Genomic DNA, 11785 nt, shown 5'->3' with positions numbered 1-11785 from the left:
CTTCCTGCTTACACATCCTAGAAATTGAATCCAGAGAGAAAGCTAGAGCAAGTGAATGGTTCCTCTTTGCTTCCTTTTAAAAAATATTTTATTTTATTATTTTTTAAGTTTTTAGTTATTTATTTTTATTTTGAGAGAGAGAGAGAGAGAGAGAGAGAGAGAATGGCAGAGAGCAGGAGAGAGAGAATCCCAAGCATCCTCTTACTGTCAGCACAGAGCCTGATGCAGGGCTTGATCTCATGAACTGTGAGATCATGACCAGAGCCAAAATCAAGAGTCAGAAGTTTAACAGGCTAAACCACCTAGATGTGCCCCTTTAGTTGCTTCTTTTTTTTTTTTTTTTTTTTTTTTTTTTTTGGCTACAGGGGATCACTACTCCCTGATACCTAATCATGTCCAGAAGCAAAATTCCAATTATCTATCTGTGCATCTATTATCCATCCATTGTCTATTCATCTATCTGGTATTTATCAATTTTATGCACAAGTATTTCACTTACATGCTCATCAGTGTTCATTAAATATTCTCTCTTTTTTTCTTTCCTTGTCTTAGGCAAACTGAAGACATATGGGTCCCCAAGTATAATCATCTGACCTTTCCCTTATGTGAGATTTTTTTTTCTTTACTCGCTACTTCAGATATTTCTTTTTAAGCATGTTTTTAGCTTTGTTTTTGTGATTTTTTTAAAACTATTTTCTCTCTGTTATGTTTTCCCTCTCCTTTCTAGACCACTCTTCAGGCTGACTTTTTGTTAGGTGTTTATGATCTAACATGCTTGTAACAGTTCTACTAGTAAAATTTTTTTGTAAGAGAGATTTGAGGATATAATTGGGTCTGTGGTTCACATTAACAACCACTATGTTAGTAGTCAAGCTTGAAAGACTTTGACATTTAACATTATTTTGATAAGAAAGTCATTTTTTTCCTGATGCTTATGCAGATGAAATAAAAATTACCATCTTCTTATAGTTTGCCTACCAATGCATGATGGTTAAATTATATGAAGGAAAGATAAAAATAAATTAAGAAGGTTTTTCCTTCAGTAAAACATTTGATTGCATGATTTGATTGATAAAGTGAGAATAAATTGCTTTCTTTTGTACTCTTCAGAAATTGGTAATCATTGGATGATTAGCTGATAACTTTACATTTGAAATGTGCTGATCAGCTTGTTTTACCTTAATAACCCTATGATAGTGACCACCTTATCTTGCCCTTTAATTTTAAAAATAATGAAATAATTTTTTATCGTAGTCTTTTCCACTGTTCTGCCCAATTACTTTAGTGCTGAATGGTACTTTGCATTTTTGCTGGTCCATTAGTCCCATATCATGCTCTTTCTCAACTTCCATATTCAAATATAGGATAATTAAATGCCGTCTTTTAGCGTCTTATAACCTTGACACATAAATTCTCTTTTCTCAGTGGTACAAATTAATGGGTAAACGACAACCTACTAGAAATTGTAATGAGACATTACTATTTATAAAATGTTAATGTACATTAAATGCTAAACAAGAATCAATAGTATATAGCTATTATCCATATAACTGAAGGATATAAGATATGAAGTGAATATTAAACTTTTAAATTAGCACATTAGATGGTAGATATATAGAGAGATATAGATAGATGTAGAGATATATCTATATAGATATAGAGATATAAGTGTTTCCAAAGAAGTGGAATTGAATTATACTTTGAATTATGAATAGAATTTAATCAAGGCAAAATATTTAAGGAGAAAAGAATATCTGTGGAGATCTTGAGAGGAGAGATACATTTAAGAAGACAAAAGAAAACCAGTGTAACTTGAATAGAGATTATGCAACATGATGTTGGAGAGGACTTTTAGGGGGGTTTATAAATACAGTATGACAAAAATAAAGGGAATGTGAAATTTTCATCTATTTGTTTAGTCATTCACTCAACACCTGCAGGACAGTTACTATGCTCTGTTTCGTGGCATTAAAAAATAAATAAGGCCTGGCCCATTCCTTCAAAGAAATCATGAACATAGTTGAGGAAGAGGCACAAACAGCATAAATATGAGCAAGAAAGTCAGTCTAAGGGACAAGTACCACATCAGCCACATTGCTAGAAATCATTATATACCATTTCCAATGAAGCACACATTCAATTGAATTATAAAGTATTTAGAGATGCAGCTTCTAGAATGGTGGAATAAGGATCTCTCAATATCTGCCCCCTATAAAAATATAACACTTGCACATAAGGGCAAATTCAACTGTTTCTGAAACCTTAAAATGAACTGAAAGCCTTAAGAAATCCAATGATTATTTATTTAAAAAAAGAAAAAGTGGAATCTCTGTAAGAGCCAGTCTTGTCTTTTACCTTGCCCTGATCATTTCCTCTCCCACCACATCTCTGTGGTAGTTTTGGAAGCCAACATTCTTGCAACTACAGAAACTAGGAAAACCAGGAGCCTGGTAGCCACTGGGGGAGGCAGGACAGACAAATCTGAGGTTCACCAAAAGCATCATGCTAGAAAATTGGCGTTATTTGGCTTATCTGAAAATTCCCCAGAAAAGTTCAGTTTTCAGGGTTTGTTTCTATTCAATCTGAGAGCTTACTCTTTATGAACATCTCTACCTACAGAGCATTTATAAAAAATAATCAGCAACAACTGTTTTAAGTTCACAGCTGCCTGAGGTGGCATCATCAATGGGAGTTAACAAAAGCCTGAAAAAGAAACCCTAAGAGAAAAACTGGAGGAATTGAATGGCCTTGAAGGGCTTTGAAAGCTCTTATATAAATCTGGAAACCTAGAAGGACATGCAGACATCTTCAGGAAAGATCTGAAAAGGCCTTACGCTCTTACCTCTGGCTGATCTTGAGGTTCTATATAAGTTGCCTAGGGCAACTGTAGACTCCCTACCAGAATGTTAAATGTTGAAACAAACACAGGCTCAGTGCCCTTCAGCAAAGGTTGGGAGATTTAAAGAGTTCAAAGAATAAAAGAATATTTCAGTAAAATTATTAGATTACCAAGATAATCAAGCAGGCAATTCAGTGGCCACGTATGACAGGGAATTTAGACTTTACAGAATTAGTTCACTAAGAAAGTCACTAATGAGCAAACAGAACATGGGCTTTACTGAAGAGGAGTTCAAGAGACTGAACATCAATGCGGCAAAGTCCATTTTCCTCCCGGAAGATGAGAAGAGGAAGCTTCTTGATTTGCTCTACAAAGCCTATGGGATGCCATCTTTGGCTGCTGCAGCAGGGCAGCGTCCCTGAAGACGTCACGGCCACCTCTCCAAGCCCTCACCCTGTGGATGGAGCCTTCCTGACTCTGGGGGCTGGAACGACACTCCTACCTTTACTCCTTCAAGGAAGATCAGGGTTCCCATAGTCAGCTACTGCTGCTCTTGAAGACTGTGTCCCTGTTTCTGTCCACGTGAATGCTTCGGCATGCTGTATCTCTCCTCGGACTGTGGACCAGAGTCTGGTTGAATCTGAAACCTTCCTATGGGGACTCATGATGAAAATCTGGTGCTCAATGAAGAAGCTAATGGCAAAAAAAAAAAAAAAAAAAAAAAGTTTTTTAGTTTCATTACAGAAAGTCACTAATGAGCAAACAAATAGTGGCAGTAACAACAACAAAAAGCAGCAACAACAAATCCTGGCAAGTGGGAAGGCCTCTGATTTCCAGAGCTGTTGCCAAGATACATTATTTAAAACTTGAGGGCTCCTGGGTGGCTCAGTAGGTTAAGCATCTGACCATGATCTCACAGTTTGTGGCTCTGCGCTGACAGCTCCGAGCCTGGAGCCTGCTTTAGATTCTCTCTCTCTCTCTCTCTCTCTCTCTCTCTCTCTCTCTGTTCTTCCCTGCCTGTGCACTCTCTCTCTCTCTCTCAAAAATAAATAAATACACATTAAAACTTGAACACAGGTCAATTGAGACGGTCTTATTTGAGGATCCAAAACCAGAAAAAAAATATATATAAAAATGGAGGTTTATAGACCTGCAGGGCACTACCAAGCATAAAAATGTATGTCTAAAGTGACTTCTGGAAGAAGAAAAAAGGAGAAGAATAAGAAAGAGGGGAGGGGAGAGAGTAACAGGAGGAGTATTTGAAGATATAATAGCCCAAACTTGCTGGATTTGATTAAAAATATTAATCTGCATATGCATGCAGCTTAAAAAACTCCAAGAAGGAAAATTCAAAGGAATTCACATCTAGATACATTATAGTCACACTATCTAAAGCCAAAGATGGAAAGAGAATCTTGTAATCAAAAGGAGAGAAGCAGTTCACGAAGTCTGTGCAGCTATTTCCATTTTCAATGAGAAATTTTAGATGTTCCTCTTAAAATATGTCAAGTGGTATAAAGTTCCTTAAAATTCTTATTAGAGTACTAGACACAAAGGATTTGGAGACTAATAATTTAGGATAAAAGCAAGTCATGATTAATTTTACTGGAGTGGAATAAAAACAACTGTGTGAAAGATATTTTTAAATCATTATTAATTGAAAAGGAATATACAAATATAGTAAAATATTCAAGTAAAAAAGTATATGAAAAGAAATGTTTCCATTTTACCTATATCCAAGTACTGCTAATGCTTTCTTTAGTAGCCTATATATAGAAATGTAGACATGTACTTTTTTTCATAAAGGTCAGCATAATTTGCTTTTTTCTGTTCAATTTTTATTGCATCATCAGAAACTTAGCTCTGCAATCCAGCTAGATTTGGAGGGAAATAAGGAAAATATGGAACCCATAGAACTGCAGGTAGAGTACAAAGATTATAGGATATTTCCAGAAGAATGGGGTGGAGGGGTGCTTTCCTGAGCTACAGAAGGAATGGTCTGGTAGTTGAGATAAAACACAAGTCAATTTTTTCAGACTTATCCACAGTCGGCAATGGTTATCTTCTTGCCACTCTTGGATCCAAAGCATTCCTTGGCTTCCACAATATTCCTGCCCTCTTTCACCTTGCCAAAGACCACATGCTTGCCATCCAGCCAGTCTTGGCAGTGCAGATGAAAAACTGGGAGCTGTTTGTGGTGGGTCCACCATTTGCCATGGACAAGATGCCAGGAGCCATATGCTTCAGGATGAAATTCTCATCAAAAATTCTTCCCATAGATGGATTTGGTGCCAGTGCCATTATGGCAAGTGAAGTCGTCACTCTAGTGCATAAACCCCAGAATAATCCTGTGAAAGCAGGAACCTTGACAGCCAAATCCTTTCTCCCTAGTACTTAGAGCACGAAAGTTTTCTGTTGTCTTTGGAACTTTGTCTGCAAACAGCTCGATGGTAGCCCAAGGGCTCGCCATCCACCGTGTTGTGGAAAAACACCATGGGGTTGACCATGGCTGGGCAGCAGCATCTCCAAAACATAATCTGCTTTTTAACAGCAAAATCTGCTAATCTCCCATATCACCTACAGATATCTCTGCCTCTAATTCTTTAGAATCCCATATTTTATTGTAATATTCCAAACTACTTAGATGGTTTCAATATTTGACTTAGAAAATTAGATTTCAGATTAACCTTCAAGGTAGCAGTTTTCTAGTTGACCTTGACGTAAAAGGCATGGAAGATAGAAGGAACAACCACAGGGGAGGTAGGAAAATGTGAAACAGTAGTGCATTGCAAAGAATGAGCATGGTCTGTGATTGCTGCAGCCGGTTACCCACATGACAGATGTGGTAGCAAAGTGTGGGGTTGCCCTCAGAGTCATCAGCTTCTTGTTAACCTGTGGATTTTACTTTCCTATTAAAAATATACACAATAGGGGTGCCTGGGTGGCTCAGTCGCTTGGGCGTCCGACCTCGGCTCAGGTCATGATCCCACGGTTCGTGGGTTCGAGCCCCGCATCGGGCTCTGTGCTGACAGCTCAGAGCCTGGAGCCTGCTTCAGATTCTGTGTCTGCCTCTCTCCCTGCCCTTCCCTCACTCACGCTCTCTCTCTCGAAAATAAATAAGCGTTAAAAAATTAAAAAAAAATATATACACAATAGCCAAAAATGGAGCAACAAGCAAGCCAAACGTCATCAAACTCCTCACAACTTTCTGAAACATAGCTTCTGTAAGCAAAACATTGTAATAAACTTGCTTATTTTGGGAACTCATAATGTCTGAAACAATTTGTGCAAATTAAAAAATAGTATTCCTTAGAAATTATGCAGGTGAGAAGCATCTTTGCACCAGTGTTAATGTATTTTAAGTAATCACGAATTAATGAATGTGGTCTTGGCTATGATATGACAACAAATTATTGTATAAATTGTATCATACAGGGTAATGTTAAAACTCTGTATCTTAGAAATAAACTGAGTATCAATAAGAGGAAACCAAAATTTGATTGGAATTCTAGGAGCATGGAATTACTCCCAAAATAGCAACCAAAATTTTATTAGAACAAGAGATGTATGTAAGCCTCTAAGAACCGTTAGAACTGTGTAATATGCACCATTTTATTGAATGCTAGAATTTATGATTGCATATAAATATAACTGAGTTGCACTGAGTACTTTGGGAGCTCAATTAAATTTCCCCCCTTCCTTAGATGTTAGATAAAAACACAACATAGAGCAACATCTTCAGACAACGTCATGGCAGGAACCTTATTTTAAATCTTCATACCATCCCAAGCATCATGTCAAAATATGTATTAAAGCAGATTTTACAACCCCATCTGTATAGTAATGTGGGATGGGAGAATTTCTTCTTTGCCTACACAAACTGAAACGATTGGCAGGGTGTTTCTCCTTGCTTATGCATGCCACTTCATTCCTTGTAGTTCCCAGGGAACCATAGTGTCATAGAAATTTTAAACCGCAGAATAGGAAACCTAAAACCCTATGTGACAGATAAAGAAATGCTTCTTAAGAAGACTAAGCTACTCACCTACTGTCATACAACAGTTGACATCAAAACTGAGATTACAATCCAAGATTCTCATAAAAAATGGAGACCTTTGAAAAACTGTAAATCTGTTACTTTTATTAAATGTTACATAAACTAACATGGATTCACCAACAAATCTAAATGTGGATACATAATATACTTTTATATGTAAACAAAATACCAATGGTAAGTTACTTGTTTTGTCCCATTAATCTCTCCCTGGCCCTCCTTTTACTTATGCACTCAGGACGACTCCAAGACTTGAGTCAGTACCTGAAGAGTAAAGTTAATCCTGGACACTCTATAGTTTGAGGTGCAGAAATAGTATCACCTGCAAGAAAAAAAGCAAAAAAGAAAAGAAAAGCCAAGCCTAGAAGGAACCTTCTACCTGCCTTTCAGAAAATGAGTAATTGTGCATTGGAAAAGGAGAACAGAAGCTAAATCAACTGTGTGTGATATTAGGCTTGCTCAGATAACAAAAAATCGGTTTGGGAGTCACAGCTGTAACTGTTGACTACTCTGCCCCCAGAGTGAATGGAGGGCAGAGGGGGACTAACAACATCACGAAATAAGTAAGCAGTTCTTTTAGATGAATAAACTCAAGGGAAATGAGTGTGAACAGGGACCGACCTTCTAAAGCAATCGGGAATGAGGACTTCTGCATGTGTGGCTGGAGGAAAGGAGGTAAGGGACATAGAAATAGGCAAGAGGCAGTGAATACTGGTGTTCTAAAAATACCACACTGTTATTTAAGACTCAGAACTACAGGGATGCTGCAGACACGGTAGATACGTCTGAGAAGCATGAAGCAGGAATCCCCACCTGTAAGGGACAGAGGCCGGGCCGGAGAATACCGGTTGTCTACCTGGACTTCTAGTGCGTCTTTCCTCACACAATTAAGAGCATCATGGACAGATAACTGCGTGTGTCTGGGAAAGAGACCTCCAGAGGAGAGTGGGAGGGATTTGGTAGATTTTCCTGGTAATTACTGTGCCACTGTGGAGAATAGATCTCTGAGACAATCAGCTTTGTGCAAGTCCCAATACACAGATTTGTAATCTCTCGTATTTCATAATATTCTAGCATATCTACGTTCTATAATGAAAAGAAAATCATGCACACACGTTAATAAGAAAATTTGGATTTGAAATAATATCCAGTTTCTCAAGGCATGAGACAGACCTGTATTTCTTATTGACATAGAAAATTGTCATTTTTCTCTAAGTCTGAAGAATGTTTATTCCTAGGTGATCTATGTTTTATAAAGAATTTATATATTATTTAATGTCATCTTTCATAGAAGATCAAAAAACTGTCTTTACATACAGTTACACTGCCATGGGCACTAGCTACATATATAATTAGTATTTTATTTATTTTTCTACATTTTATAAAATTTAATGTACTTCCATTTATGACCAGGGGTGATAGACAAGATTAATTTTTATCACTATAAGAAGTTGTCCATTTCCTGTAGGCTAATGAAGGAAGCCCAGGGTCTCTTGCTGCCTTGAAATATATATATATATATATTCATATATATATATATATGAATATATATATACTTTTATATATATATTTATATATATACAAATGTATATATATATAAATATATATATATATATATAATCAGACATATAAATGCATAAGATGCTGAAAAAAGTAGGAAAATGGGTTAAAAGGATGCAGGCCCTATAAATTCAGATAAGCATTTTAATATATTATCATGAGGAAAATCAATGGTAGCTTAACTGATTTGCCCTGAAGTCATGTATCTATGACCAACCCAAGAATTAGGGGATAAATTCCAAATTCTTGTGACTTTGGCCATACTTTCTTATGACTACAACATTCTGCTTTTTCTAAACCACCACTGGCACTACCTCCTCTTTCTAGGGGAAGGAACTTCCCAAAGTAGGTTAGAAAACCACACCCGAAAAACAAATTAATCCAGTGAAGAAATGGCCAGAAAACTGAATAGACACTTCTCTAAAGAAGACATCCGGATGGCCAACAGGCACATGAAAAGATGCTCAACGTCACTCCTCATCAGGGAAATAAATACAAATCAAAACCACACTCAGATATCACCTCACACCAGTCAGAGTAGCTAAAATGAACAAATCAGGAGACTATAGATGCTGGCAAGGATGTGGAGAAATGGGAACCCTCTTGCACTGTTGGTGGGAATGCAAATTGGTGCAGCCGCTCTGGAAAGCAGTGTGGAGGTTCCTCAGAAAATTAAAAATAGACCTACCCTATGACCCAGCAATAGCACTGCTAGGAATTTACCCAAGGGATACAGGAGTACTGATGCATAGGGGCACTTGTACCCCAATGTTTATAGCAGCACTTTCAACAATAGCCAAATTGTGGAAAGAGCCTAAATGTCCATCAACTGATGAATGGATAAAAAAATTGTGGTTTATATACACAATGGAGTACTACGTGGCAATGAGAAAGAATGAGATATGGCCTTTTGTAGCAACGTGGATGGAACTGGAGAGTGTGATGCTAAGTGAAATAAGTCATACAGAGAAAGACAGATACCATATGTTTTCACTTTTATGTGAATCCTGAGAAACTTAACAGAAGACCAAGGGGGAGGGGAAGGAAAAAAAAAAAAGGTTAGAGAAGGAGGGAGCCAAAGCATAAGAGACTCTTAAAAACTGAGAACAAACTGAGGGTTGATGGGAGGTGGGAGGGAGGGGAGGGCGGGTGATGGGTATTGAGGAGGGCATCTGTTGGGATGAGCACTGGGTGTTGTATGGAAACCAATTTGACAATAAATTTCATATTAAAAAAAAAGAAAAGAAAACCACATTACACAATGTGATGTTTGGTTCTCTCTCCTCTGCAGCATCTTGTCTTTTGTTTGAATTCTAGGTTAAGATAGAATTGTTAAAGGGTCTATTTAACACTGAATCAGAAGGAATCAATAATAAAGATGCTGTATATTTTGAGGGCATTAAATAACCACAGCATATATTTCTTTTCGGCTTTTCCAAGAGGCAGAAATCACAATAAAATTGACAATTGCAATTTTCCAGCCAAGTTAAATTCCAAATCCGTGATTTTTTCAAAATAGAAAAAAACTATATCTTAATTTTCCGAAGCAAGTTATTACAACTCAAATTGTGAGTGGGCAAAATATGCAACAAAAGTTGCTTTTGAACAGAAAGTATGAAATTGTCTTTTGAAAAGAGTAAAACAAATCAAACTTTTATAAATACTAAACCTTAGCCACTCGTTAGGAAAATGTTTTATAGCAAAGTAGTTTGTACCAATTTTCTGATAATAAAGAGACTTGTCCTAATATATCTGATTGAAAAAAAAAAGTCCTCCATTTCCTTTCAACTTTTGTTGAAGTTGAGTAATTGCCGTAATAGCAAATGGCGTAAGTAATAATACGAAGGATTGACTCAAGAGTAAAATCAATTCCTGAGGAGAAGTGCTTTTCAGGCAACATAAAGATCCTTTCCTTGGCCTGTGCTTTCCTGGCTTTCACTTCAGAGTGCCATGAGCTTGTCCCTCATATTTTATTCCTTTACAACAACGTGTGTGTCCTGCAGAATGGGAGAGCCTCTCATGGGGGGACTCCTTCAGCCATCTGCTTTCCCACTATTAATTCTGATGTGTCTCCACGTAAGAAACAAATGCACTGGTCAAAAACTTTCCTTCTAACAAGCAGACTTAGAAATGAACATTTGAGAAAGTATTTCAAGAAGATATGTTTTTGCATGAAGAACATGCCATCCAGAGGTGAATGTTAGGGATGTTGTCGAATGTTCAAGATACAGTGTCAAGCCCATTTTCCAAGGTAACAATTCTTCAAAAAACGGGGAAAGAAAATGGTGTATTTAGCCTATAAAATGAAGGGCTAGAGAAAATTATGTTTACTGTTGTAACTAGCCCTTAGCAAATAGCTTAATTAAAGAAGCATGTGTGAAGGTTCTTTTTAAGCAGATTTTCTAAATAGTTACAGAGTGTTGATTCTTTGAATGCGCTTTGAAGTCAAGACAGAATGAAATTTGTGTTGCAGCCCAACCACCTCCTAGCTTTACGGCTTGATCAAATTAACCTTTTATTTTCCTGAAGTTACTTTTGAGCCCTTTCAAATAACAAAATTGAGGGGTTCTTAATAGAGAATTTTTGTTCAAAAACTCCTGTGTCTTGACTATCTGTCTTCTTGGTTTATTTTTAGATACCCCTACCAGAACATGATGTAAGAGGCGAGGAAGACATAGAAAGGAATTTTTCTTCTTGAGATGGGATGTAAGAAATTAATAGCAGGTGCTCTGGCATATGAACACACAGTCCCCAGAGGCCCAGTGTGAAGCAGCCTTTTTCCAAAAAGAGTAACTTACCCGTTATTGAATTCCTCCTAGGCAGCTAACAAATTTTCACTCCACAGGTTTGCTGTTGTTCGTGTGGTTGGTATTTTCTTATCTACTTTTAATTTATTTTCTTATGATAAAATTGAGAGAATTGAGCGTCCCTTGCTCAGTAGTAGCTCCTGGAGTGAAGTGAAAAGCTTTCTGCAGCCCTGACTATCAAATGCTCTCCCACCACGACATTGTTTATTACTAGATAAAAGTTTGCTGATTATCTCTCCCTAGCACACCGATGACCACTGTGTATCCTTATCCCATCCCATTCTTATTCTATGACCACACAAAGTGCATCCTTTTTTAGTGGAAACATTGAAGCATATATGAACATCCTCCAGTCTTTTTGCAAGTCGTCAGCTTCAGAACTCTATGTGTAACTTAAAAGCATATTTATCAGGTGTTATTTATAAACGCAGCTCTCATGAAACTTCATGAGGAATTATTACACAGGATACATGACATGTTGAAACACATTATTAGCATTCCTGTGGAGGTTTCTCAATGGAGAAA

The 11785-nt window shown here is 37.1% G+C and overlaps 1 pseudogene; it reads right to left on the bottom strand.

Moving 5' to 3' along the window:
* Window positions 1-4877: 4877 nt before the first annotated feature.
* LOC109278074 (peptidyl-prolyl cis-trans isomerase A-like) lies at window positions 4878-5346 on the bottom strand (annotated as a pseudogene).
* Window positions 5347-11785: the final 6439 nt, after the last annotated feature.

The sequence above is a fragment of the Panthera pardus genome, unplaced genomic scaffold (genome assembly GCF_024362965.1).
Source record: "Panthera pardus isolate Hobbes unplaced genomic scaffold, ASM2436296v1 HiC_scaffold_7, whole genome shotgun sequence".
NCBI lineage: Eukaryota > Metazoa > Chordata > Mammalia > Carnivora > Felidae > Panthera > Panthera pardus.
Note: the sequence above shows the minus strand (reverse complement) of the source record. Positions and strands in the feature narration are given on the sequence as shown.